This window comes from Sus scrofa, chromosome Y, assembly GCF_000003025.6.
Source record: "Sus scrofa isolate TJ Tabasco breed Duroc chromosome Y, Sscrofa11.1, whole genome shotgun sequence".
Taxonomy (NCBI): domain Eukaryota; kingdom Metazoa; phylum Chordata; class Mammalia; order Artiodactyla; family Suidae; genus Sus; species Sus scrofa.
Genome location: NC_010462.3, coordinates 40,438,343 through 40,466,101, shown reverse-complemented (window position 1 = coordinate 40,466,101; position 27,759 = coordinate 40,438,343). Strand labels below are relative to the sequence as shown.

Here is a 27,759-nt window from a genome sequence, read left to right as displayed (position 1 = left end):
TTTCTTTCTTTCTTTCTTTCTTTCTTTCTTTCTTTCTTTCTTTCTTTCTTTCTTTCTCTTTCTTTCTTTCTTTCTCTCTCTTTTTTTCTCTCTTTCTTTTTCTCTCTCTTTCTTTCCTTCTTTCTTTCCTTCTTTTTCTCTCTCTTTCTTTTTCTCTCTCTTTCTTTTTCTCTCTCTTTCTTTCTTTCTTTCTTTCTTTCTTTCTTTCTTTCTCTCTCTCTCTCTCTCTTTTTCTTTCTTTCTTTCTTTCGACCAGCTTTTAATATCTGGGAGAAGTGGGTGGAGTTTTCAGTGTAGCCCTGTGGCATTAGAGTCCATGTAAATTGCCATTCATTCCAAATGAAGGCAAAAAGATACTGATCATCAGGATGCACAGCATACTTAAAAATGCACTACAGAGATCTATCATCAAAAAGAAGTCACTGGTTTTAGGGATATAGGATAATAATGTATGGGGGGTTGGCACTATGGACTGACAAGGGATAATAATAGCATTGAGAGATCTCAAGTCCTGTACCATTCTCCAACCCTTGCAATTGGGTTTTTTTAATAGGCAGAATGGGAGTGTTGCAAAAGCTGGTTACAAGGCACCATAAGCCCTTTCTCAGCGTAAGGTGATATTAAAGGTTTCCTTTCTTCTGTGGCCTCCTGATGTAGTAGTTATTGATGGATATTGGGCAGGGGCTTATTCTTATCTACACTGATTTAATGGGTGATGCAGAATGTATCCTTCCAATGTCAGTAGTGCCTATAATTCATCAGGTGCTAAACCTAGTAATTTCTCTTTTTGTCATAATGGGTCACAAATATTATATGATGAAAGAAGTCTGATCCTTTAAGTCTAGGAATATTTATCCTTTAAGAGTGAAGGAAATGTGGGCTTCATAAGCTTCCAATAGGTCTCTACAAATCAGGAGAACAGGAGCACTTTTTTTTAATGTCCTAAATTGCTCATTAGGTGAGAATTTTACCATTACTTATATTAGCAGTAATGGGTGGAGCTGAAGAGTGTTGTGCCTTCTCCAAGTCCCACAGCAAGAACAACCAATAGTGTGAGGGAACCTGTGGCCCTTCCTAAGGCCATGGCTCTTTCTGCCTACAGCAGTAAGCCCTCACATCTCACTGTACTTGTGGACTGCTTTGGTGATCCTCTGAGTGTCAGAATTACTTCTGATAGCTTTATGGAATGGGTCAATGAGGATAACTTCAAATAATTTGTACTTAGCATCTTCACCAACACAGTAACAATTCAGGGCACTCAGAGCCACACAAGGGACATTCAACTCACTCTCAGCAACAGATTGAAGGTTTTTAACAAACTTTAGATGGTTGACACCCTAGTGGACATGCTTGCCATAGATGTCACACTTAGGAAATGGGCATTTGCAACCCCACCACTCGCAAACAAATCTGATACATGACATAACCCTGCTTGGCCTTTTACCCAAGCCTGCATGCCTTATTGGGCTGGGGACGGGGAGAGGGCTGTGGAGAACAGAGAGCTGATGTTACTGCCAGAAGAACACCAGAGAAGAAAGCAAATGATGACAGACTGCTTCTTTCTCTGTTTTGTGGCCTCCTGTGGCTGCCAAAGCAATAAAGCTATTTTTTTCTCTTTTGCCATTCCCTCAAAAGGACAAAACAAAATAAAACCCACTTTTCCTTCTTGGTTTCCCCTTCTTCACTTTCAGTTCTGTTTTGTTTTGTTTTGTTGTTTTTTTAATTTTACGGCTATGCATATGTAAGTCCCCAGGCTAGGGGTTGAAACAGAGCTGTGTCTGCAACCTATACCACAGCTCACAGCAATGCAGGATCCTGAAGCAACTGAGTGAGGCCAGTACAGAACCCACATCCTCATGGATACTAGGTGGTTTTGTAACTGGCTGGGCCACAACAGGAACTCCCTGCAGTTCATTTTCAATGCCCTGTTTTCTTACCATAAAAGCCACCTTTGCCTTTCTCTTCTGGTTGGACATAATTCAGGGTCGGTCAAACTTTGACTAGGCTTGGGTACTTAGTTGGCACAGCTGAAGGTTCATAATTTTTGTAGCTATCCTATTCCCTCTTTTTTTAATGGTTTGAACCATTAAAAAAAGAAAACTTGATCAGCCAATGTAAAAAGGGCCTTTGCATGAAAGGGGGACCAATCTGGACTGTGTCTTTTTACTAGAGTAGCCAAATCCTCATCTAAGCCTTTGCAAAAGGCAGATTGAGCAAAGAGTCAAGCTGATAGGTAGAGAATGATTTTGGTGTCAAGCTAGAATGCTGTTTAAAAGTTTTTTCAAACTTTCATATTAGCAGAGGATTGACTCATCCAGTCTTTGCTGGTCCTGTTGAGTCTTTGTCCAGTCCATGTTGTTCGTTTGTTTGTCTGTTTGTGTTTGTGTTTTGTTTTGTTTTGAAAAAGCTCTGGGATAAATGTGAGTAATTTCTGAGCTAACACCTTACATTCATTGCAAGCCTGTGGACTGTGTGAGTCAGAGCTCTTCAAGGGGCATTTCCACTCTTCCTTCTCTATCTATTTCCTTGCTTTGCCCTCAGAAACTAATAGCTGTGTGGATTGATATAGACCTGAAAACGCTGGTTCTTAGGTCCAGATGCTTAACTCAAATTCCTAAGCAGATCCGAAGTGGTCCTGTCCTGGATTGGGAAATTCCTTAGCCAAGACTCTAAGTTTTGCCTTAACTTAATTTAACATTAGCACAACTCTAAATTTTCCCATTACCAAGTACCTGGAGAGATTATTTTAAAGCAGATGTTCCTAAACCAGTTATTCCTGAAGAGTTCACCCAAAATTTCTTACCTCATTTACATTTAATTTACTTAGAAAAACTTTAGCATACCAAGTAGTTTTTCTTGTTGAAAAATTTACAGCATATATAACAAGAGCTTATTTAACTTCTACTAAGCTTAGGTACAATAGAAGTATTTTGCTTAATGTCAATGACCCTAAAGATATGTCTACATTAGTCACATTAATAAAATTTATTTCCAGATACTCATTTACTACTGAATATTTCCTGGTTCACAAGAACTTAAAATTATTTCTGGCCAGTTATCTTCTGTATTTTTGAGAAGTTATATAAACACTTATTTTCCATTAAGCCAATTAAGTAAAGCTCATTTACAAAACAATTTTGACAATACTGTCTAAAAGTTAAGACATATATAATGCACACACTAACATCTAGACAGACACAACCTGAGATCTCATAGACTCATTTTCTAAGTTTAGTCATGAGTCAGATATCACAATATAAAATTCACTACTTTGTAAATAGCAGTTGGTATATGTTTTGAAAATATTTCACTGCCCCCCCCCCCCGCCTTTTTTTCCTTTAGTCTCAGGAGTTAGAGATGATCTAAGGGTTCCTGAGAGCCCAGGGAGAGAAAGCAAATTCTCCTGGTAGGACTAGTTCCCCCAGGGTTAGAATTCTGAAAATGATTTTTTTTTTTCCTTCTAGCTAGCTTTCTCTAATAACTGCATGTGCAATAAAAGAGCCAATTTTGACTATTTGGGGGGATAATGTTGGGCAATTTTCTTTTCCTTTCATACTCAATTAGGTAGATACTTGCAAGTATAAATCCTGTGCATACGTAAATCTGGATGAGGTGCTAGTTGGAGGCTGACTTTCTGACACATCTTATTTCTCTGTTTGAGAGACTCTGTTTCCCATTTTAAAGCTGAAATAGATAGGAATAAAGTTTACTAATGACATTGTGTATTGGACCAAGGTGCGGCTTGAGAGCTTAACTCCTCTAGGTTTTACCCAGTGTTCCTTCAGCCCTCTATTATGTGTCATGGAATGGCCAGTCCTTTATTCACATCCCTGGTTGAGCAGGTTCTAATTAACAAGTGGGTTTCACTGTGGAAACTCACTGCAGGGCATGAGGACTCAGATTCCACCACTTTTGTAAATTTCTCAGTCACTTGAGGAAGCCATAACAGATTGGGAGTTTCTTTCTTTCTTTTTTTTGAGAAAAGTCTCTCTTGCAATACCTTCACCTTTATCCCAGCAAATCGTATTAAGGCAGCCAAATTGAGGAAAAGCTTCAGGTCAGCCTCTTAAAAGACCAATCAGCCCAGACCACTCAGTCCCTTTCAACTGAACAAAACTTGGCACATTTCATCCAAGCCCCCCTCAGTACCTGTCACTGAAGAATTATTCCCTGATATCATTCAACCAGTGCTCCTACCCACCCCCAGTACCTCTCAAGTGAGGGCTGGGTACCTATTACACACCACCAAATAAAACACAGGCTCATCACCAATCCTAGAGATCTGAAAACTGGGAGAGTTTCACCCAAACTCATCTGGACACCCCGAGGGGGCAGAAGGGCACAAGAGCCTTTGCTGGTATCAAGGCTCCAGATCTTGTAGAGTTCAGGTGAAGGAGAAAAGTCTGCCCTATGGTCCCTTTTACATGGTCACCATAATTGTTGACTTAAAAAACTATATATACATATATATATATATAACCTAAAAGCTGAGACTTAAGTTTTACTTGGGGCAAAATGAGGATTATAGACCAGGAGGCAGCATTTCAGATAGCTGTGAAATACCACCCCAAAGAGACAGGGGAAAATGTCAGCATGTTTGTGCAACTTTGATGAAAGGGAGAATCACAAGCACACATTCTTACAGAAGGTTGCTGCTAGACTCATGAAGGTTACTGCTAGTCACAAGGACAGACATTGCTGTGAAAGATTTCAGTGCTTTTCTAGATAAGAGGGGATGTAAGAATTGGGCTCATAAAATCTTCTTCTGAAAGTATCTGACTATCGGGAAGACCTGTTCTACAAGTCTTTCCAGAGCACAGAGTGCTTCACTCCTTATCTCCACCCAGAGCTCCTTTCAGGGATGTTGAGGGTCATCAGCTGCAGCAGACTCATGATTCAGTCCCTGTAGGGGCAGATGGCAAGTGCTAACCTCCAGTTCACAGTTTCTGCATAAGAGAATGAGGAAAAGAATGCTTACTGACATTTAGACTTTCATTCAAAATGCAACTAAACTTTGCTGTCTTTTTCTGGTCATTCTTTTCTTTAATAATTCAGGACATAATTTTTTTTTACAATTTAAAAGTTCAAGGCTTTGACGTTAGTTAAAAACTTTTACAAGTAAGTCAATCCAATTTTAATTTAAATTTTTTTGGTAAATGAATAATGGCGATTCAGAGAAAAAGTATCTTTGCCTCTTAGCCATTATGTGCATCAAAAGGAGATAATGCTTTTCTTAAATAAGTTTGTGTGGTGAGAGAAATATTCTCCACCTCTTTCTCTTTTGTTATTTTGGGTGTCATTTAAAATCACATAAGGAGGTTCAACAGGAGAAGATCAAAGTTATTTTGTACACATGGGGGATTCACAAAGGCATGAAGAATACCAAAGACAGTGAAGGCAAAGTGAAGTATCATGTCATTCTGGAGTAAGAAGGAGATAGGTGTGTGGGGCTCCATAGAAAAATAAGTTCAGTTCTCAAGAAGATGAAAAGAATTAATGTTTGGTTAACAAGTGTTTATCGCTATCCCAAGACAACAGGACATAGAGAAGACTTTGCTGAAAGGGGTCTTACTGCCCCCTCCTCCCCTCACCCCCCCATCTGCTATACCTAATTCACACTCCAGTGTTAGTTATCTATGAAGATAGCTCCTTCCTAGAATGGCCCTCCTTTCTTAATCCTTTCAGGCAGCAATGGAGTTCAAAGGTTCTTCCTGAGTCTTCTGGGCCTTGCTTGTTTGGGGCTTGGCATAAGCCACATACCAAGGTAGTGTATTTTTAGGCAGCATGTCCTGCACCCCATCTCTTGTATTATATGAAAAAGAGTACATCAACTTCTTTTATTTAGAAGCAATTTACTGGGCTATAAAATTGCCTTTCTTAATATAGAATTAAAACCACACAATTTATTTTGGGGCTTGAACCTAGACAAGACTCTGACTGGGATTTGCACCAATTCTTTCCTAATGAGCATCACACACCGGCTCTCAGGACTTACTGAAGTTCCAATTATTTATGTCTCAGTGCAGAAGGAACTTGAACAGAAGAAAAATGATAGGTATGAAGCGGTTTAACTGAGAGAGATAGACAAAGTGTGGGCCATCAGAGAAGCTGAGAGCCTGGGACATAAACTTTCCAAAGAAAGAATGTTGTCTATCTCAAAAAGTGAGATTGTGGCCCTGGGAGATACATGCTCCACAGACAGCGTGTGGTCCATCTCAGAAGGAGAGAGGCCCTGAAACACGGGGTGGTGGGTTTTTATGGGCTGGCTAACTTTGTAGGCTAATGAGTGGGAGGATTATTCCAACTATGTCATGGAAGGGCTTGGGATTTCCAGGAACTGGGCCATCATCCAGTTTTTACCCTCTCGTAGTTGGTCTTAGAACTGTCATGGTGCCTGTGGCATGTCATTTAGCATGCTGTTATGTTTACAATGAAGAAGGCTTACAGGAAGCAAGCCTCAAGGTTTACTGGAAGTCAAGTCAACAGCCATCACTGACCTAACTTGTTCTAACCAGTTTTTGTCCTATATGCCAAAGATGTGTCATGCTTTTAAAAGTCGTGCCCTGCCCTCCTTCCTCCTGTTTCAGAATTTATTAATTTTTTTTTCTTTTTATGGCCACACTTGTAGCATTTTGAAGCTCCCTCGCCAGTGCCCAAATCAGAACCACATCTGCAACCTAAGCCATAGCTTGTGGAAATGCCAGATCCTTAACCCACTGATTGAGGCCAGGGATCAAGCTCACACTCTCACTGAGACTATATTGGTTTTCTTAATGCACTGAGCCACAATGGGATCTCCAAAACTGATTACTTTTTATACCTGTGGTGCTTACAATACTTTTCCACTTAGAACAGATCTTCAGAAGCCTCATGACAGATGACTAGAGTACTTGGGGAGTGTGACATTAACCGAAATCAAACAATAAAGAATATTTTAAAGTATGGATTGTGTTTGTTTTAGATAGTGTAAACTTCTAGTTAAGTAAACCCCTGAATCATAAAGACATTTTTCACATTCCAAATATTACATCACATATATGTTTTTTAATTTTTAATTTTATTTTTTCATTCTTAAAGGGTTTTTTTTTGTTTGTTTTCTTTTTCACTTTTTACTTTTTATTTATTTATTTATTTATTTTGTCTTTTTGCATTTTCTAGAGCTGCTCCTGTGGCATATGGAGGTTCCCAGGCTAGGGGTCTAATCGGAGCTGTAGCTGCCAGCCTATGCCAGAGCCACAGCAATGTGGGATCTGAGCCGCATCTGCAACCTACACCACAGCTCACAGCAATGCCAGATCCTTAACCCACTGAGCAAGGCCAAGGATCGAACCCCCAACCTCATGGTTCCTAGTCAGATTCATTAACCACTGAGCCACAACAGGAACTCTGATTCTTAAAGATTTTTAAATGTGATTTTGATGTAACAAAATAAAAACAGGACCCCACTAAAAAAGAAAAAAAAAAGCGTCCCCTAGAGGTACCATTATGAAGAGTTTCTATGGACATTATCCAGTATGTGTGGCCATACTCTGCATATGGTCCTGTAAATTGCTTCTATCCAATTTTGATTTTTTACACACAAATACATACATATATACATACAAACATACACATTCATACTTATATATACATTCATACATGTCATCTTTGGTCAACTTTCCATGGACTTATCTTCATTAATTTATACTTTATTGCATTAGTTTTAAATTTTACCATATGAAACCACTTCAAACTTCCAGAAAAATTGTACCACTAGTGACAAAAAGTGATGAAACCCTTATCTGAAACTGAGCAAGACCCTACTGCAGGCCCTTCCCAGAGCAAGCCCTTTCCCCATATACACTGGCTTTAGCTCTTCTCTGAGGTAGCCAGATAATAGTATCTCATAAGTAATTTGGGAGCTTTTCAGATGCTAAAAGCACCACAAAAATGGAAGAAATTAACTACTTGAGGATAATGAGCTCCTAGACCTACTGGCAGCTAAGGATTAATGATGTTAACCCCCTCGATACTGTCCTCTATCGACATCAACAAGTCAGAGAACTGTGCATAGGCTGATTACATACCTTGTGATTTTCCCCATCCTCACCAGGGTTTTTTAAGTGTTTTGCTGAAATCTTTTGAGGGGTTTGGCACTTTAGAGGTATGAGCCACCTGTCTTATCTCCTTACTTGCCCTCACAATAAAACTTATTCTTCTCCAAACTCCAACATGTAGATATTGTTTGGCCTCATTGTGCATCTGGCACATGAACTTGTGGTCACCAACATAACTACTCTCAAAAACTGTAAACACCTTTTTGCCTTGTCACTAATGTTTTCTTTATATGAATACACATACTATGAATTTTTCCATGGAAAAATTTCCTAATAACCCACATATATCATGATTCCTTATTCCTCAATATTTTAGGATGCATTTTTAAAGACAAAGACCACAGTTCAGTAGTTAAATTCAGGAAACTTAGTCATGCTCTGCTACCAACTAATCTATACTAGAGTAGCTCTAACTGCTATCCGGATGGGATCAGTTAGGTAAAATTTACCTCTGTTAACAACTCTCTCCTGGGTAAAGTCCACAATTTAAACTCTCCCAGGTAGTTGTGTTAGCACAAGTCCATGTGCCCAATGCATAGTGAGGCCAAACATACTGGAACACTGGAGTTTGGAGTAGAAAAAGTTTTATTTCAGGGTCATGCAAGAAGATGAGTGGCTCATGCCTCCAAACATCCCAAACCCTCTGAATCAAAACTGCAAAGCATTTTTAAAGGCAAAGCAATGGAAGGGCATGATTGGTTGTTGCAAACTTATTGGTCCAGAGATCCTTTGTTCTTGAGGCAGTCCACAGTGGTCAGGTCATGATGTTTCTCTAAACCTCCAACAAGTTACATATTATACTTCAGGGAGGAGCTAAATCAGAGGATATGGGCCTGCCCCAAGATAGGGTCCTTCTGGGTTGCAATTCCCCCCGCCTCCCACCGTTGGTATGCTTCAATCTTGAGGAGAACAAATGTTGGGCAAGAAAGGGAATAGACATTCAGATAAAGAGGTTAATCATGAATTTGATAGAGCTACTTACAGAGTCCTGCTCAGTTTCATCAGCAGACACTGCTTTGAGAATGTGTGACCTCTGTGTCTGACATGGCCACTCCATTTTTAATTTCAAACTCATTTCTTTCCTCAGTGGCCAAGGCAGAAGTCACCACTAACAATTTTAATGCTTTCCTAGATATGAAAAAATGCAAAATTTGGGCTCATAAAATCTTCTGAAAATATCTATCTGAAGGCTTGTTATGTTGTTTTTTCCCAGAGCACAGAGGGCCTCATTCCTTATGTCCATACTGAGTTCCCTTTGGAGTGTGTTAAAGTCAGTGGCCACAGTGTCTATTGACCTACTCCTCATAGAAGTAGATGGAAATTGCCAATTTTTAGTTGGCAGCACCCCTTTGGTGTCATAAACTTGACCATGGTTTTGGGGGCATTTCATCCCATGGTGCTAAGATTGCTCATCCCCAGGTCTGATGAAGATTTCATTGGTAGGCCACTCAGTGTGCTATTACTGGGCTGGGCTTTATCAGCAGTCTTATCAAATGTCTCTGGACCACATTTCTTACTAGTCTCTTATGGTCCAGAAAAATATTCCCTCTAGTTGCTTCCTTCCTAATCCAGAGTTATATGATTACAATCATGGCTCTCTTATGGAACTATGCATTATCAGAGGCTCGGCCACACATTGGTTAGTGCAAGAAATGACAACTCTGTAGAACAGACAATTTCCATCATAAGTAAGTCATGGGTAAGTCAATGTAAGTCATAGGTTGTTGTAAATGTCTTCTGGTTTCAGTCAGGAGAATTTATTGCAACTATCTCCTGGTTTCAGAGATTATGTGTTACAATTTCTTCTTTCCTGCAGCCCTTCTTTCACAGGTGGGCTGGGCAAGGATATTCCCTATGAGCTGAAAGAAGTTATTTTATTTTAGTTTAACAACCAAGGATGGGGAGGGGGGGACTTCCCTGAGATGGGTCATTACGTATATTATAAGCTATTCCAATGTTAAACCAAAGAAACAGATTTAATAAGGGGTCAGAATTGCTATTCTCTACTACATTTCCCCACTGTTAATGTCCTTTCTACCATCCTGTGGAAAAGGGGGCAATGAGTTCTGTTAACTGGCTACTGTAACTGAGCTGGGCCCAGTGGGGCTCCTAGGCAAAAAAGGCTTCCTCTACCTCCTCTTTCTTATTCTTAGGAAATGGGCCTCATTCAGTCTCCATGGCCTTCCCTGAGTTCAGGCAGTTGCTGATCAGGGAAGGGAGAGGAGGCAAAAACAAGGACAGAAGAGTTAGGCAACAATAGTACAGCCTTCGGCAGAATCCTGGTTCCCTCTCAAGGGATACGCATAATGATATAGACATCTTATACACCTAAGAGAAAAGTGATGTTCTTTATGCTTCTTGTGGAAATGAATACTTCAAAATAAACAGATTAGAGTCCTTTCTTGTCCTTCTCCCTGACTTAATTTCACCCTACAGACAACTGCTCATAAATTAAAGATTAGGCACTCAGCACAACTGCCTATGGGCTAAATAGTATTAGCACATGATTTCCCCCCCCCCAGGAAACTTTGCTATTATGTTCTAACCTCTGATCAACATACCCTTTTCACAAGAAGAGTTGTGCTAGGCAATAAGCCAAAGATCAGGCTGAGGTCTTCTGACACCAGCTTCAATGACTAGGATTCCCGCCAAGGGGGGAAAAAAAATGCACTTTTGCCTCAATCCTGATTCCTATCCAATAGCCCATTTTTCTCCTTTTTACTCTAACACTCCCCACAATACTTCACAATGGAGGGCACAGTCTTTAAGGCATTAACCTGCCCTGGCCTCCTTTCCCTGGCAAATCAGTAAAGCTATTTTTTTCCCCTTCACCCAAAACTCTGCCTCCATATTTCCATTCAGCACTGGCAGACAGAGGCTGAGTTTTGGCAACAATACTTCCTGCTGAACTGGGGCTATGAAAATGACTGTGGGAGTTCCCGTCGTGGCGCAGGGGTTAACGAATCTGACAAGGAACCATGAGGTTGCGGGTTCGGTCCCTGCCCTTGCTCAGTGGGTTAATGATCCGGCGTTGCCATGAGCTGTGGCGTAGGTCGCAGACGCGGCTCGGATCCTGAGTTGCTGTGGCTCTGGCGTAGGCCGGTGGCTACAGCTCCGATTCGACCCCTAGCCTGGGGACCTCCATATGCTGCGGGAGCGGCCTAAGAAATAGCAAAAAGACAAAAAAAAAAAAAAAAAAAAAAAAAAAAAAAAAAAAAAAAAAGAAAAAAGAAAATGATTGTGGAACCGAATTGTTCAGCCTTGAGCAGGGAATATTTATTAGAATCTTCAGTAAATACCACAATTATCTTTCTTTTACCATCTGCAACTACATGAACCTGACGAAGCTCTGTTGTTGTCTAATGAGTAATTGGACTTAGGCTTTTGGGTTCCGGTTCCCATACCTACCTATCAGCTTTCTGGCTATGTCATAATGAAGCTGACAGCACCAAGAGCCTGAACCTAGCCAGAACATGACCTGGGACTTGATCCCATGGGCCAGGATTCAAACCCAGCCTAAACCCAGATTGGGACTTGAACACAAAGTTTTAAATTAGAATCACTCACCCTGTGGCTGGACTCACTGAGGTTTACGTAATTCATGTCCCCACAAAGATGGAACTCAGCAAGAGACAAAATGACAGACAAGAAACAGATTTGTTAAGATAGGACACTTGTGAGAGATGAAAGTGACCTGGCATGGAGGCCCTGCCCAAGGATCCAGTGGGCTAGAGTTTTATCATCCAAGGGGAATGGAGGGGTGGGAAAAGCTCACCTCTTCCTTTCTGGGAGTAGTGGCTCCTCCTTAGTATCTGGTAAGGTGAGTATTCAAATAGCAGAAGGGTGATCCTCAAACTTAGTCTGAATCTGAATGCAGACCTCATCCCATGCCCCACCCAATGGCCTGAGGCAATTCTCACACTTGCACTAGTCAAGGAAGCCTGCCGTGTGCTGATGGCTTTTTCGAACAATGTATTAACTTACAATGATCTCCCCAAATCCCCTAGATTTCCCTCTCTATCTATGATCCTATATTGGGACTTCTCAACCACCTTGCCTACTCCATCCCTATCAATAACTATACGAGATTCCCATGCCATTCTATTGAACAAGAGTAAACAAGTAGGTTGAATCACCCTGCTCCAGCTCTAGTGAAGGAACTACCTGGAAGGTGAATCTTAGTAAATGCAGACTTCAGTTAACAGAATCAGATTTGTTTGTTTGCTTTGCTTTGCTTTTTAGGACCATAACTGTGGCATATGTAAATTCCCAGGCTAGAGGTCAAATTGGAGCTGCAGCTGCTGGCCTACACCACAGCTCACAGTGATGCTGGATCCTTAACCCGCAGTCTGATTTCACCTGGCAGATTTGGAAGAATTCCTCCCTTTCTGAGGTCTCCAAAATACTTTGAGGTTCTTTTGGGACCCCACCCCCCAAACACCTGAAGAGTAAACTAGAAAGCTGGCCTTCCTAACTTATCTGGTAGCCAAAGCATTTGCAATCTCTGGAGGGGTTGTTAGATAATGAGAAAAGACAAACACTTCAACCCTGCCCACAAAGGTATAATCCTCCAAACAGCTGCAAGTCACAAGTATCCCAAGGGGTAAACTTTCCCCACATCTGGGGGAAAAAAACACAAATCAAAGCCAGGAACATCACAAGCAAACCCCAAAGTTATCACCACATTCATCAATTTACTCAATCTCACATACTCCATCTTACCAACAGTTCTGTGAAATCAAAGTTTCCATTAGACTTTCAAAATATCTTATGTAGTTTAGCAATATAAATAAAAAGTTATCAGAAACCTGTTTTCAGGAAATGTCCTGCTTCTTGAAGATATGGCATCAGCTTAACTACCTATGAAAGACTTAAAAAGAGTTAAAGAGGCAATCAGAATTTTTCATGACAAGGTCACAGCCAAACTATTTGTGACATACACCACTTTAAGATGACTACAATCATAACATGGCATATCCTAATATCAGAAACTTTACATAATTTCTAGAATGTCTATATTAATAACATTTATTCATACTATGTAGCAAGAGAAGGCTTTATCACTCACTTGAATAGAACTGTCTATGTAATTTAACATACCATGCCAAACTAGTTACGTATGTATTTTTTTTTTCCCAGCTGCCTCAGGGACCCTCTGAAGCCCCTAAATTAGCAGAAATCAAAAGACCTTAATCAGAATTTGATAGGAAGTCCATTAAAAAATACAAGCTTAAAAAACACTTCCTGAGATGGAATTATGATGGCAGAATAGAAGGATTGGAGCTCAATTTCTCTCATGAAAACAGCAAAATTACAACCAAATGCTGAGCAATCTTCAACCAAATGGACTGGAAACTTTCAAAAAGATATCCTCATCCAGAAGACAAAGAGCAGGCCACATCAAGATGGTAGGAGGGGTGATTATGTGATATAAACAATCCCATAGCTCCCAGGCGGGAAGCCCCACAGACTGGAAAGTAATTGTATCACAGAGTGTCACCTAAAGCAGTGAGAGATCTGAGCCCCATGTCAAATCTCCATGCCTGGCGATCTGGCACTGGGAGAAAGAGCACCCGGAGCATGTGACATCAAAGGCCAGTGGGGCTTGTGCGCAGGAGCTCCATGGGACTGGGGGAAACAGAGAGCCCATTCGTGAAAGATGTTCTCAGATTTCACATGCACTGGGTGCCAGGGGCAAAGCAAAGACTCCATAGGAATCTGGATCAGAACTGACTGCGGTTCTTGGAGGATCTCCTGGGAAAACAGGGGCTGACTGTGGCTTGTTTTGGTGGAAGGGCATTGGAGGCAAAGCTCTTCAGGCTATTCATCAGCATGCCTTTCTCTGGAGGTGGCCATCTTGGGAAAATCTGGTCCCACCCATCAGCACTGAGAAGCCCCAGGCCAAACAATAATCCAGGTGGGATCACAGCACCACCCATCAACAAACAGCTGCCTAAAGACACCCCCCCATCCAGGCACACAGCCATCTCTAATCTCACCCAGAGACAAAGCCCCAAACACCAGAGGGATAGGAATCAGCCTGACAAACCACTGGGCAGGCACCAGTCCCTCCCATCAGGAAGCATACAGCAAGCCCCTGTACCAACTTCAGCCATGAAGGGGGTCAGACGCCAGAAGTAATTGAGGCTACAACTCTATTGTCTGCCAAAAGGTCACCACACCAAAGACCTATAAAAAATGAAAAGACAGAGAACTATAACTCAGATGAGGGAGAAGGAAAAACCCCGGAGAAACAGTTAAGTGGTCAGGAGATTATCAGCCTCCAGGAAAAGGACTTTAGACTGCTGATGCTGAAAATGATGTAAGACATTGGAAATAAACTGGAGGCAAAGAAGGGTAATTTACAGGAAACACTGAAAAAAGAAATACAAGACATAAAACTTACGCAAGAAGAGATGCAAAATACAATAACTGAAATAAAAAATTCATTAGAAGCAGCCAACAGCAGAATACAGGAGGCAGAAGAATGAATTAAGCGAGGTGGGTGACAGACTAGTGGCAATAACTGATGCGGAACAGAAAAGAGAAAAAAGATTGAAAAGAAATGAAGAGAGTCTCAGAGAACTCTGGGACAACGTTAAATGCACCAACATCCATATTATAGGGGTGTCAGAAGGAGAAGAGAGAGAAAAAGGAACCGAAAAAAATATTTGAAGACGTAATAGCCAAAAATTTCCCTAACATGGGAAAGGAACCACTCACTCAAATCCTGGAAGCACAATGAGTACTATATAAAATAAACCCAAGGAGGAATACCCTAAGACACATACTTATCAAACTGACCAAAATTAAAGACAAAGAGAAAAATTTGAAAGCAGCTAGGGAAAAGAAACTAATAACATGCAAGAGAACCCTGATAAGGTTATTGGCAGAGTTTTCAGCAGAAACTCTGCAGGCCAGAAGGGGGTGGCACGATATACTTCATGTGATGAAAGGAAAAAACCTCCAACCAAGATTACTTTACCCAGCAAGGCTCTCATTCCCACTTGAAGGAGAAATCAAAAGCTTTACAGATAAGCAAACTCTAAGAGAATTCACCACCACTAAACCAGCTTTACACCAAACACTAAAGGAACTTCTCTAGGCAGAAAAGGAAAGTCCACAACCAGAAACAAAATTACCACAAATGACAAGGCTCACCAGAAAAGGCATACCTACAGTAAAGATGTGAAATCATCCACACAAAATTATGCTACCAAAATCAGAACTCATGAGAAGAAGACAGCACAAATGCAGGACACTGGAGATGCCCTGGCAATTAAGAGACCAATAACTTAACCTCGTGTATGTATATATGTAGACTCCTATATCAGAACTTCAGGGCGACTGCAAACCAAAAATCTACAACTGATACACACACAAATAAGAAAAACCAACTCAAAAACAACACTAAAGATAGGTATCAAATCACAAGAGGAGAGAACAAGAGAAGAAGGGAAGAAAAAAAGAGCAGCAAAAGCAAATCCAAAACACTTAATAAAATGGCAATAAGAACATATGCATCAATAATTACCTTAAATGTTAATGGACTAAATGCCCCAGCCAAAAAGACATGGAATGGCTGAATGGGTACAAAAACAAGACCCATATATGTGCTGTCTTCAAGAGACTTGCTTCACTTCTAGGGTCACATACAAATTGAAAGTGAGAGGATTGGAAGAAAATATTTCACGCAAACAGGAATCAAAAGAAAGATGGAGCAGCAATAGTCATATTAGAAAAAATAGACCCTTAAAATAAAGACTATCTTAAGAGACAAGGAAGGACACTATATAATGATCAAAGGATCAACCCAAGAAGAATATTACAATTTTAAATATCTGTGCACCCAACCTAAGACCACCGCAACATATACGGCCCCTGCTAACAACCTTAAAAGGACAAATCAACAATAACACAGTAATAGTGGGGGACTTTAACACTCCTCTAACAGCAATGAACAGATCATCCAAACAGAAAATCAGTAAGTAAACACAGGCCCTGAATGAAGCACTAGACCAGATGGACTTAGTAGATATTTATAGGACATCCCACCCAAAAGCAACAGAATACACATTCTTCTCAAGAGCACACCGAACATTCTCTAACATTGATCACATCCTGGGCTACAAACCAAGCCTCAGTAACTTTAAGAAAATAGAAATCATATCAAGCATCTTTTCCGTCCACAATGCTATATGACTGGGAAAAAACTGCAAAAGACACAAACACGTGGAGACTCAACAACATGCTACTAAACAACCAATGGATCACTGAAGAAATCAAAGAGGAAATTAAAAAATACCTAGCAGCAAATGACAGCAAAGATATGACACTCCAAAACCTATGGGATGCAGCAAAAGCAGTTCTAAGAGGAAAGTTTATAGCAATACCTGTCTACCTCAAGAAACAAGAAAAAGCTCAAATAAACAACCTAAGTTTACATCTAAAGCAGCTTGAGAGAGAAGAAGGTCGTCGGAGACCTAAAGATCGTAGAAGGAAATACATCATAAAGATCAGAGCAGAAATCAATGAAATAGAAGCAAAGAAAACCACAGAGAAGATCAATGAAATGAAAAGCTGGTTCTTTGAAAAGATCAACAAAATGGATAAACCCTTAGCCAGATTTATCAAGAAAAAAAGAGAGCAGACTCAAATAATAAAATTAGAAATGGAAAAGGAGAAGTAACAATGGACATCACGGAAATACAAAGGAGCATAAGAGACTGCTATATGCAACTATATGCCAATAAAATGGAAAACCTAGAAGAAATGGACAAATTCTTAGAAAAGTACCATCTTCCACCACTAAAGCAAGATGGAATAAATAAGATGAACAAACCAGTCACAAGTACTGGAAATTGAAACTGTGATTAATAAACTTCCAACAAACAAAAGTCCAGGACCAGATGGCATCACAGGTGAATTCTATCAAATATTTAGAGAATTGCTAACACCTATCCTTCTGCAATTATTTCCAAAAACTGCAGAGGAAAGGATACTCCCAAACTCATTTATTTGGCCACCATCACCCTGATACCAAAACCAGACAAAGACACCACACATTCACACAAAAAAGAAAAAATTACAGGCCAATTTCACTGATGAACACAGATGCAAAAATCCTCCACAAAATACTAGCAAACTGCACCCAAATATACATTAAAATGATTGTATATCATGATCAAGTGGGATTTATCCCAGGGATGCAAGTGTTCTTCAATATCCACAAATCAGTTTGATACACCACATTAACACACTGAGGAATAAAAACCATGTGATCCTCTCAATAGATGAATAAAAAGCCCTTGACAAAATCCAACACCCATTTCTAATGAAAACCCTTCAGAAAGTGGGCAGAGAGGGAAGCTACCTCAACATAATAAAGGTCATATGTGAAAAACCTAGAGCTAACATCATTCTCAATGGTAAAAAGCTGAAAGAATTTCTCCTGAGATCAGCAACAAGACAAGGATATCCACTCTTGCCACTACTCTTCAACATAGTTTTGCAAGTCCTAGCCACAGCAATCAGAGAAGTTAAAGAGATAAAAGTAATCCAAACTGGAAAGGAAGAAATAAAACAATCACTATTTGCAGATGACATGATACTATACCTAGAGAATTCTAAAAGTTCTACCAGAAAACTATTAGACCTCACCCATGAATTTGGCAAAGTCACAGGATTCAAAATTAACAGACAGAAATTGACTGCATTTCTATAAACTAACAGTGAAATGTCAGAAAGAGAATTTAGGGAAGCAATCCCATTTACCATCACATCCGAAAGAATAAAATACCTAGGAGTGAACCCACCTAAAGAGACAAAAGACCTGTACTCTGAAAACTATAAGCCACTGATGAAAGAAATCACAGATGACACAAATAGATGGAACGACATACCATGCTCTTGGATTGGAACAGTCAATATTAGCAAAAAGCAACTGTTAGGAAAATGGAGCTGGAGGAATCAGGCTCCCTGACTTCAGATGATACTACAAAGCTACAGTCATCAAAACCACATGGTCCTTGCACTAAGACAGACATGCAGATCAGTGGAACAGATTAGAAAGCTCAGAATTAGACTCACACACCTATAGTCAACTCATCTATGACAAAGGAAGCAAGAATATACAATTTAGAAAAGACAGCCTGATCAATAGGTGGTGCTGGGAAAACTGGACAGCCGCATGGAAAAGAATGAAAACACAACACTCCCTAACACTGCACACAAAAATAAACTCCAAATGGATTAAAGACCTAGATGTAAGACCAGATACTATAAAACACTTAGAGGAAAACAGAGGCCAAACATTCTCTGGTATAAACCACAGCAACATCTTCTGATATCCATCTCTTAGAGTAATGACAGTAAAAACAAAAATAAACAAATGGGACCTAATCAAACTTAAAAGTTTCTGCATAGCAAAGGAAATCCTCAACAAAAATAAATGACAACCCAGAGACAGGGAAAAAATATTTGCAAATGAATCAACTGACAAGGGATTAATCTCCAAAATTTATAAACACCCCCTACAACTCAAAACCAAAAACCGAACAACACCATAAGAAAATGGGCAGAAGGTATAAACAGACAATTCTCCAAAGAAGACATACAGATACACATGAAAAGATATTCAACAGCATTCCTTATTAGGGAAATGCAAATCAAAACCACTATGAGGCACCACATTATTCCAGCCATAATGGCCATCATCAAAAAGTCTACAAACAATGAGGGCTGGAGAGGGTGTGGAGAAAAAGGAACCTTACTACACTGTTGGTGGGATTGTAAATGGGTGCAACCAGTATGGAGATTCCCCAGAAAACGAAAAATAGAACTACTATTTGATCCAGCAATCCCACTCCTAGGCATCTATCCAGAGAAACTATGACTCGCAAAAAGACACATGTACTCAGATCTTCATTGCAGCACTATTTGCAATAGCCAACCCATGGACACAACCTAAATGTCCATCAACAGAGGAGTGGCTGAAGAAGATGTAGTACATATACACAATGGAATATTACTCAGGCATTAAAAGGAAAGAAATAACTGCATTTGCAGCAACATGAATGGACCTAGTAATTATCATGCTAAGTAAAGTCAGTCAGACAATGAGACATAAGCATCCACTCACATGTGGAATCTAAAGAAAAGTTCAGAGTGAACTTTTTTGCAGAACAGATACCGACTCTCAGACTTTGAAAAACTTATGTTTTCCAATGAGACAGTTTGGTGCGTGGAGGGGATACACTGAGTGCTTGTGATGGAAATTTAGTTGTGGTGATTGTTGTACACATATAAATGTAATAAAATTCATTAATAATTATAAACAAAATAAATCAAAGTTGTGTATATCTCATTATATATTTCCCAGATGATTATTCATTTTGAGCATCTCTTTGTATCTGTTGGATTCATCAATATCTGTTTTGGAAAAATATCTCTTTACTGCTCTTCCCAGTTGTCATCTGGATTGTTGGGTTGTGTGTGTGTGTGTTTGTATGTCTGTGTGTGTTTGATTTGCTATTGAGTTCTTAATATATTATGGAATATTAACTTTTTACCCGGTATGTCATTTGCAATTTTTTGTCCCTTTCCTTATGCTGTCTTTTTATTTGTTGTTTCTTTGGCTGTGCAGAAACTTTTCAGTTTGATGTAGTACTACTATTTATTTTTTCCTTGGTTGTTTACATGTTGGTTTCATATCAAAGAACCATAGCTAAAAACTGTTTTAAGAACTTGGTCCCTATGTTTTCTCTTAGATGTGTAATGATTTCACATCTTATATTTAAATGTGTAATTTATTATAAGCTAATATCAGTGAGTGGTGTAAGATAGCAGTTCAATTTGACTATTCCTTTAAAATTGTTTTATAAGCACGTGTAGAAATTGTTTTAGAAACAAATCTCGAACATTCAGTGCTTCTCTTAAGACAAATGTACTTGTGAACACATGTACATGTGGTTATTCTGTTTTCCTAATACTGTATATTGAAGAGACTATCTTTTTCTCATTGAGAATTCTTGACTATGAGGTATTAGTTGGCTGCATGAGAACTATATCAAGGGTCTTTGATTCCATACAATTATTTTATGTGTTTATTTTTATGCCAGCACTATGTTGATTAAAATTTATAGCATTGTCTTATAGCTTGAATTTAGGAAATTTTCCATTCTTAGTTTTATTTCTAAGGAAAATTTTTGTTATTTTAAGTTTTTGTGATTCCATAGAGATATTACTATATTTTCTTCTATTCCCATGAAGATGATATTGGAATTCTGATAAGGATTGCATCAAATATAATTGCAGTTGGGAAGTAAGGCCATTTTAACAAAAGAATTCTTCCAATTCATAAATATGGAAATAAATTTATTTATTATTTATTTATTTATTTATTTATTTATTTATTTACTTATTTTGCTTTTCAGGTCCACACCTGCAACATATGGAAAATTCCCAAGAGAGTGGTTGAATTGGAGCTGCAGCTGCTGGCCTATTCCATAATCACAGCATGCAGGATCTAAGGTGTGTTTGTGGGGGTGGTGGTGTGTTGTAGCCCTGTGAGGCTAGGGAATGAACACACAACTCCATGGATACTAGTTATTTTTGTAACCCACTTAGCCATAATGGAATTTCCAGCATGGGAAATCTCCGTTTTTCTTTTCTTCAACTGATTTACTTTTGCAGCATTCTGTAGTTTTCTTATGTCTCCGTTTTTATATGTATCAAGATATTTTTCTATTTTTGTCTTGATTTTTTTTTTACCCATTGGTTGTTTGGAGGTGTGTTGATTTCCATATATTAGTGTATTTGTCCATTTTTTATTACCTTCTAGTCTGATACAATTTTGATCAGAAAAGATGCTTAGAATTATTTAAACTTCTTAAATTTGGTATGTATTATTTTGTGACCTAACATATGTTTATCCCAAGGAATGTTCATATGCACTTGAGGAGGGATGTGTTTTTGTCTGTAGGTCCCTTGGCCTGTGGTGTTTTTTAAGGCCAATGTTTCTTGATCTTCTCTCTGGATGATGTAGCCGTTACTGAAATGAAGTATGGAAATCCCTTGGTATTTTATTATACATATATAATTTGTAATATTATATATATATTTATATTTATGTATATAATTATATTTGCATATTTTATATCATATTTAGGGCTATACCCATGGCATATGGAAGTTCCTAAGCTAAGGGTCAAATCAGAGCTGCAGCTGCCAGCCTATATCACAGACACAGCCATGTGGGATCTGAGCTGTATATTCCGCCTACACCAGAGCTCACATCAATGCCAGATCCTTAATGTACTGAGCAAGGCCAGGGCCTGAACTTGTGTCTTCATGAATACTAGTCAGGTTTGTTACCACTGAGCCACAAGGGAAATCCTATTTCCCGTCTGTTATCTACTGTTATCTATTTCTCCCTTTATTTTGTATTAATTTATTACATTTATGTAATAATGATGTATAGTTATAATTGTTACACCTTGAATGGCTGATGATGTATAATTGCTACACCATGAATGGTTGACTTCCTTATGATTATACAATTAACTCCTTTGTCATTTGTTACTGTTTTTAGCTTTTAGCTTAAATTCTACTTTTTTTTTTCAGAAGCGTAACTTTTGTCTTCTATTGTTTTTCATATGCACAGAATATTTTTGACTTTATATCTGTCCTTAAGGCTTAAGTGAATCACTTGTCAATAGTGTAAATTGGGGACATTTTTTAAAAAAAGAATATAGTTACTCTATGCACTTTTGACTAAAGAATTACTCAATTTTCATTTACAGTATTTATTACTAGATAATGACGTTGATTCCAATGTTGTTTTCTTTCTGTTTTTTCATTTTCTTTTTTCTTCTTCCACATATTTCCGCATCTTTTTGTGAATTAGAAATTTTCCTTAATGGCATCCTTTGATTCCTGCTCTTAATTGGGAGGTATCAGCTATCTCACTCAGGCTTTACTCACTGCCTTGAGGAGAGGGATATTTTCCATCAGCCCTGCTTGGTTTTATTAGGTTTTCTCAGGAATTCAATTGTTCTCTTAAACTTATAAAACTTTTCATGTAAAAAAATTTTTTTGAAGTATAGTTGATTTATGTTGTGTTGATTTTTGTTATATAGAAAAGTGATTCAAATTCATATATTCATATATGTATGTATATATGTATGTGCGTGTGTATATATGTGTATACATACACGCATATACACACACACGTATATATATATCTCTGTGACTGTGTATGTATACACAGATATCCATTCCCATATAGGGATAGTGAGCAGAATTCCCTGTCCTACACAGCAGGTCCCAACTGATCATCTATTCCATATACAAAAGTGTGTGTTTGCCATTTCCAAATCCCCAGTGGATCCCTCATGCCTATCCTGTCCTATTGGTAACAATGATTTTTTTTTTCAAAGTCTGTGAGTCTGTTTTATAGATAAATGTGTCATTTTTATAATGCATCACATATAAATGATATCATACATATTTGTCTTTGCCTGACTTACTTCACTATATAATAATATCTAAGTCCATAATGTTGTTGCAAATGACGTGATTTCATTCATTTCTGTGGCTGAGTAATATTCCACTGTCTACATGTATCACATCTTCTTAATCCATTCATCTGTCACTGGACATTTAGGTTGCTTCCATGTTTTGGATATTGTAAATAGTGATGCAATGAACATCAGGGTGCATGTGTGTTTTTGAATTATAGTTTTCTTCAAATATATGCTCAGGAGTGGGATTGATAGATGGTAGTTCTAATTTTAGTTTTTTGAGTGAACACTATACTGTTTTCCATAATGGTTCTATCAATTTACATTCCCAACAGAGTGTAGTACTCCCTTTTTGCTACACTGTCTCCAGCATTCATTGTTTGTTGGCATTTTGATGACGACCATTCTGGCCAATATGAGGTGATACTTCATTGTAGTTTTGACTTGCATTCCTTTAATAATTAGTGATGTTGGACATTTTTCATGTGATTTTTAGCTACCTGTATGTCTTTTATATATCAGTCATTTTTTTTTAGATTGGGTTATTAGTTCTTATATAAAGCTGAATGAGGTCTGTGTATATTTTGGAGAATAATCCTTTGTCAACTGCTTCATTTGCAAAGATTTTCTCCCATCATGTGTATTGTCTTTTCATTCTGTTTAAGATGTCCTTTGCTGTGTAAGAGGTTTTAAGCATAATTAGGTCCCATTTATGTGTGCATGCGTGTGTGCAAGTGTGTGTACATGTGTGAGTGTGTATTAATCCTAGGAAATGGATTCAAAAAACTCTTGATACAATTCACATCAAACTGTTTTCTGCCTATTTTTCTCTAAGAGTTGTATATTATCCAGTTTTATATTTAGGTCCTTAATCCATTTTGAGTTTATTTTTATGTATGATGTTAGAGAATGTCCTAATTTAATTATTTTACATATAGCTGTCCAGTTTTCCCAGCAACATTTATTGAAGGGACTGTCTTTCCTCCATTGCATATTCTTGCCTCCTTTATCATAGATTAGTTGACCATAGATGTGTGGGTTTTTCTCTGGGCTTCCTATCCTGTTCTACTGATCTATTACTGTTTTTGTATGACTACCATGTTGTTTTGATGCATGTAACTTTGCAATATAGTTTCAAGTCAGGGAACCTGATTCCTCTAGCTCAATTTTTCTTTCACAGGATTGCTTGGGGTATTTGGGGTCTTTTGTGTTTCCATGGGAACTAAAATCTTATTTTTTCTCATTCTGTGAAAAATGTCTGATAATTTCATAGGGATTGAAAAGAATCTATACATTACTTTGGCATAGCCATTTTGACAATATTGATTATTCCAATCCAAGAGCATTTTATACTTTCCATCTTTGTCATCTTTCATTTCTTTCATTGGCATATTATAATTTTCAAAGTACAGGTCTTTGGCTCCTCAGGAAAGTGCTTTTTTTTTTCCCCAATAATTTTTGATGTGATGGTAAGTGGGGTTATCTATTGTTTTTAATTAGAGTATTTTTTAATTTATTTTTTATTGTTATTTTCCCCAACACACTTTTTTTTTTCCCTACTGTATAACATGGGGACTCAGTTACCTACACGTATACATAATTTTTTCTCCCATTGTCATGCTGCGTTGTAAGTATCTAGACATAGTTTTCAGGGCTACACAACAGGATCTCATTGTAAATCCACTACATGAGCAATAGTTTGCATCCGTTGACCCCAAGCTCCCAATCCTTCCCACTCCCTCCCCTTCCCCCCAGGCAACCACAAGTCTATTCTTAAGTTTATGCCATGTCTCAAGAGCACAAATCTTGATAGAGTCTATGATACAGTTAGCAGAATCTGTGTCTTTTTAATGGCCTCATAATCCTATCTGCCACTCTCCTAGCTTCTTTTCCTCCTCTAGCCATGTAGCTCATGAATCTTGGGATGGGAAAGAAATGGCCTTCTTTGGCAGCATCCAATACAGCTGGGGAAGTTGGAGTTTCATCAGCATCTCATTTTTCTTTGCTGGAAAAATCATGGGCTGAGAAGATATAGTTTTCCTTTAGGCTGTAATACCTTGGGGCAGGATTTTATGTGAGTGTTAAATCTGTTATTTCAAACCTCTCCAGTGCATCTAAAGTCAATTTGTTTTCATTGCCCAATGATTGAACTTCTCATGTGAACTTTTGCAAAGGATCTCTTTTCTATATACTTCTCTCATTTTTCCAAGACTTCACAAAAGCCCTGTTGTCTGTGTGTGATTATCTAACCAAGTTTGCCGGGGATTCAAGTCTGTAATTGAATCAATTAATGGACCACTGTAGGGTCCAAAGCCATGATTAGATCTGCATATCTACTTCATTTGACAGGTATATTAGACTCCTTCTGGGTTCATTGGCATATGGTGCTTCCCACAAATCCAAAAAGGCACTTTGGTGAGCGGATGGATGCCAATTTATTGTCGATGAGGAGGGGTGATGTCTTATTCAACCACAGTTATGTCACTTTTAGCCATTTCCAAATACACAGTTTAGCACCATTAAATACATTCACAGTGTTGTGCAGCTATCACCACTATTTCCAGAGATTTAAAAAAAAAATCCTCTCAAACCAAAACTCTGCACACACTAAACAATAACTCATTAACTTGGAAAGAAGTCAAATTTTAGTTTCAAGGTAACCCTGGTAGAGATAACTTATAAGAGTAGACATTATAAGTCTTATAATGTCTACTTATAAGACTATATTTATATAGACTATGAATACAGTCTAGCCTACATTATCATTCTGTAGGTGGCTTGTAGTCCAAAAAGTCCTTCTTTCACATTGACCAAGCCAAAATGAGAAACAGTTTTAATAGTGTTAAATTAGAATCTTCTGTGATGTAACAGCCCAAGACCAGAGAATGGAGGAAATACTAATTAATGGGAATTTGTGAGGGTCTTCTAAAATGGCTATACTGAAATAAATTATTATTAAACTGATGAATAATTAAGTTTCAACTCACAGAACATGGAGGGAATTCACTTTAGTGATACTGGGCACATCAAGGAGGTTGTGTCATTTTCAGAATATATATTTAGATGAAATTATTACGCTACAGATTTTCAGAGGATTAAAAAAATCAGTTGGATTTATGGAGGGTATTTAAATATTTGAAAGGAAAAATTAAGTTTATGCCTAACTTAACACATTAATACCAGATACTCTATGTTTCATGTTCACTATCATGTTTCATTTTACTAAAATCTGTTAAACTGAGAAGAGATACAGACTTTGAATTTTCTTAGAATTTTTCTACTTGATGTTTCTCCCTTCTTCCAAATTATCTACCTCCCTGGAGAGAAGACAGTTTTATATCTATACAAATTAATGAGTAAGAAGAGAAAGGTAGTTCTATCTTGCTTTTGTTTAGATTATGAGAAACAATATGTTTTAAGTTATAGTTACAAGCTGGAATTTTGCTCATTTTTGACCTGGATATCAGAGGAGAAGTGAAGCTGATAGAAAACAGCAATAAACATCCCCAGTTAAAGTGAAGATATTTAAATAGTTTGAAATATAAGCATAATTATCTGAGAAGAGAAACATGGTTCCCATTAACCACAGGATAAATTGTCTACCAACCAATCTTGTTGGTAGACAATTTATTCTGTTTCAATTTACCCAATTCTGTGTGCTGGAGAATTCTAACTCAGAAAAACTTGCTATGATTCAAGGAATAAAGACATTCTATTGGTCCTTGTAAAGGACACTAACTATTGTTTAGACATTTAATAGCTAGACACAGTTGGAGTAGACTTGGATAAAAGATCAAAGATTTTTCAATATGACTGTTCTTGTCTACCCTTTGTGAAAATTAAGAATTTTTTTCATCATTTTTAAGGCTGAAGACCTCTGAGTCACTTCACTTAGCAAGTATTTGACAAGAATGATTCTAAGGGATGAGAATATAGATTGGAATAAAAGAGACAAAATCCTGGCCTTCATGAATCTCACACTCTGCTGTCACAATTTTTCAGCTCTATAGCTAAAAGAATACAGGGTTTCCTACACCACTGTGAAGACAGGTGAACTCTTTTTCTTTAGGCTCTAAACAAAATTAACATATTTAACTTACTTGAAGGTCACTTTTCTATCTATAGAATGGGAATGATTATTCCTTCTACATGTCATCAGATTGGTGGGAAGATTAAATGAAATAACTGTAATGAAGTGTTTAATACTGTAGTGGCACTGGGTTATTTCCTAAGACTATAATGTTACCATCTGCAACTGTAAGGAGGATGGGTCTGAAGACTTTAAATAATTTTTAGACTTGTTATGGTTGATTAAAAGGAGGAAGGAGTATTTCCCCAGTAATATGAAATTAGTCAAATGCTTTTTGATGAATACATGCAGATATACCCCCAGTTATATTTTTTTGAAAAATTAATTCACATTAATTTGAAGAATTTGGTAACAAACAATATAAAATGGATGGCAGCAATTTATGAAGTAAAAGACGTGCATGGTTAAATGTAACTCATTATTCATTGTAGTGAAATACAATTGGAAAGTGACATTAGTTTTAATGTTTACCAAAATAAGTATTTATTTCAACCACAGTATTTGTTTTTGTGTACACATTGTTTAAACATTATTCTAAATTAGGTACATGGTGAAGAATTACACCAGAAATACAAAAAACTAGTCAGAATAGTTGTTGCTTTTATGAGGAAGACGGTGAAGGGATTTACATATTTAATTGGGCTAGTCAGCATTTACTTTTCACTATATTATCATTTACAATTTTTAAAAATTTGTGATTTAAAAAAAAAAAAAACAAAAACATTGGATGAGGAAGCCTAACCCTTCTTTGCCCTCTAGGTTTCCATATACTGAATTGACAAATGAAAGGCTTCATCCTCAGGTAACGTACTTCCCTAACGGCATACATTTGAAACGTGAAACGATTAAGTCTAACCTCCTAAACTTTTTTTTTCCATAAAGCATTAACTATCTCTCACATCCACAAGCATACTACGTCACTTTGGACATGAGTGTAGTGGATCACCTCGTCTCCTTTCACCACGGCGCTGACAGTTGCAGTGGTCAAACGGCCGTCATAATAGGAATTTTGGAGCCAGTCATTTCCGGCAGAGACTGGTTGAGGTCTCAT

The 27,759-nt window shown here is 38.0% G+C and overlaps 1 pseudogene; it reads right to left on the bottom strand.

Annotated features, from left to right (window-relative positions):
- On the bottom strand, positions 978-27,759 carry LOC100625900 (annotated as a pseudogene).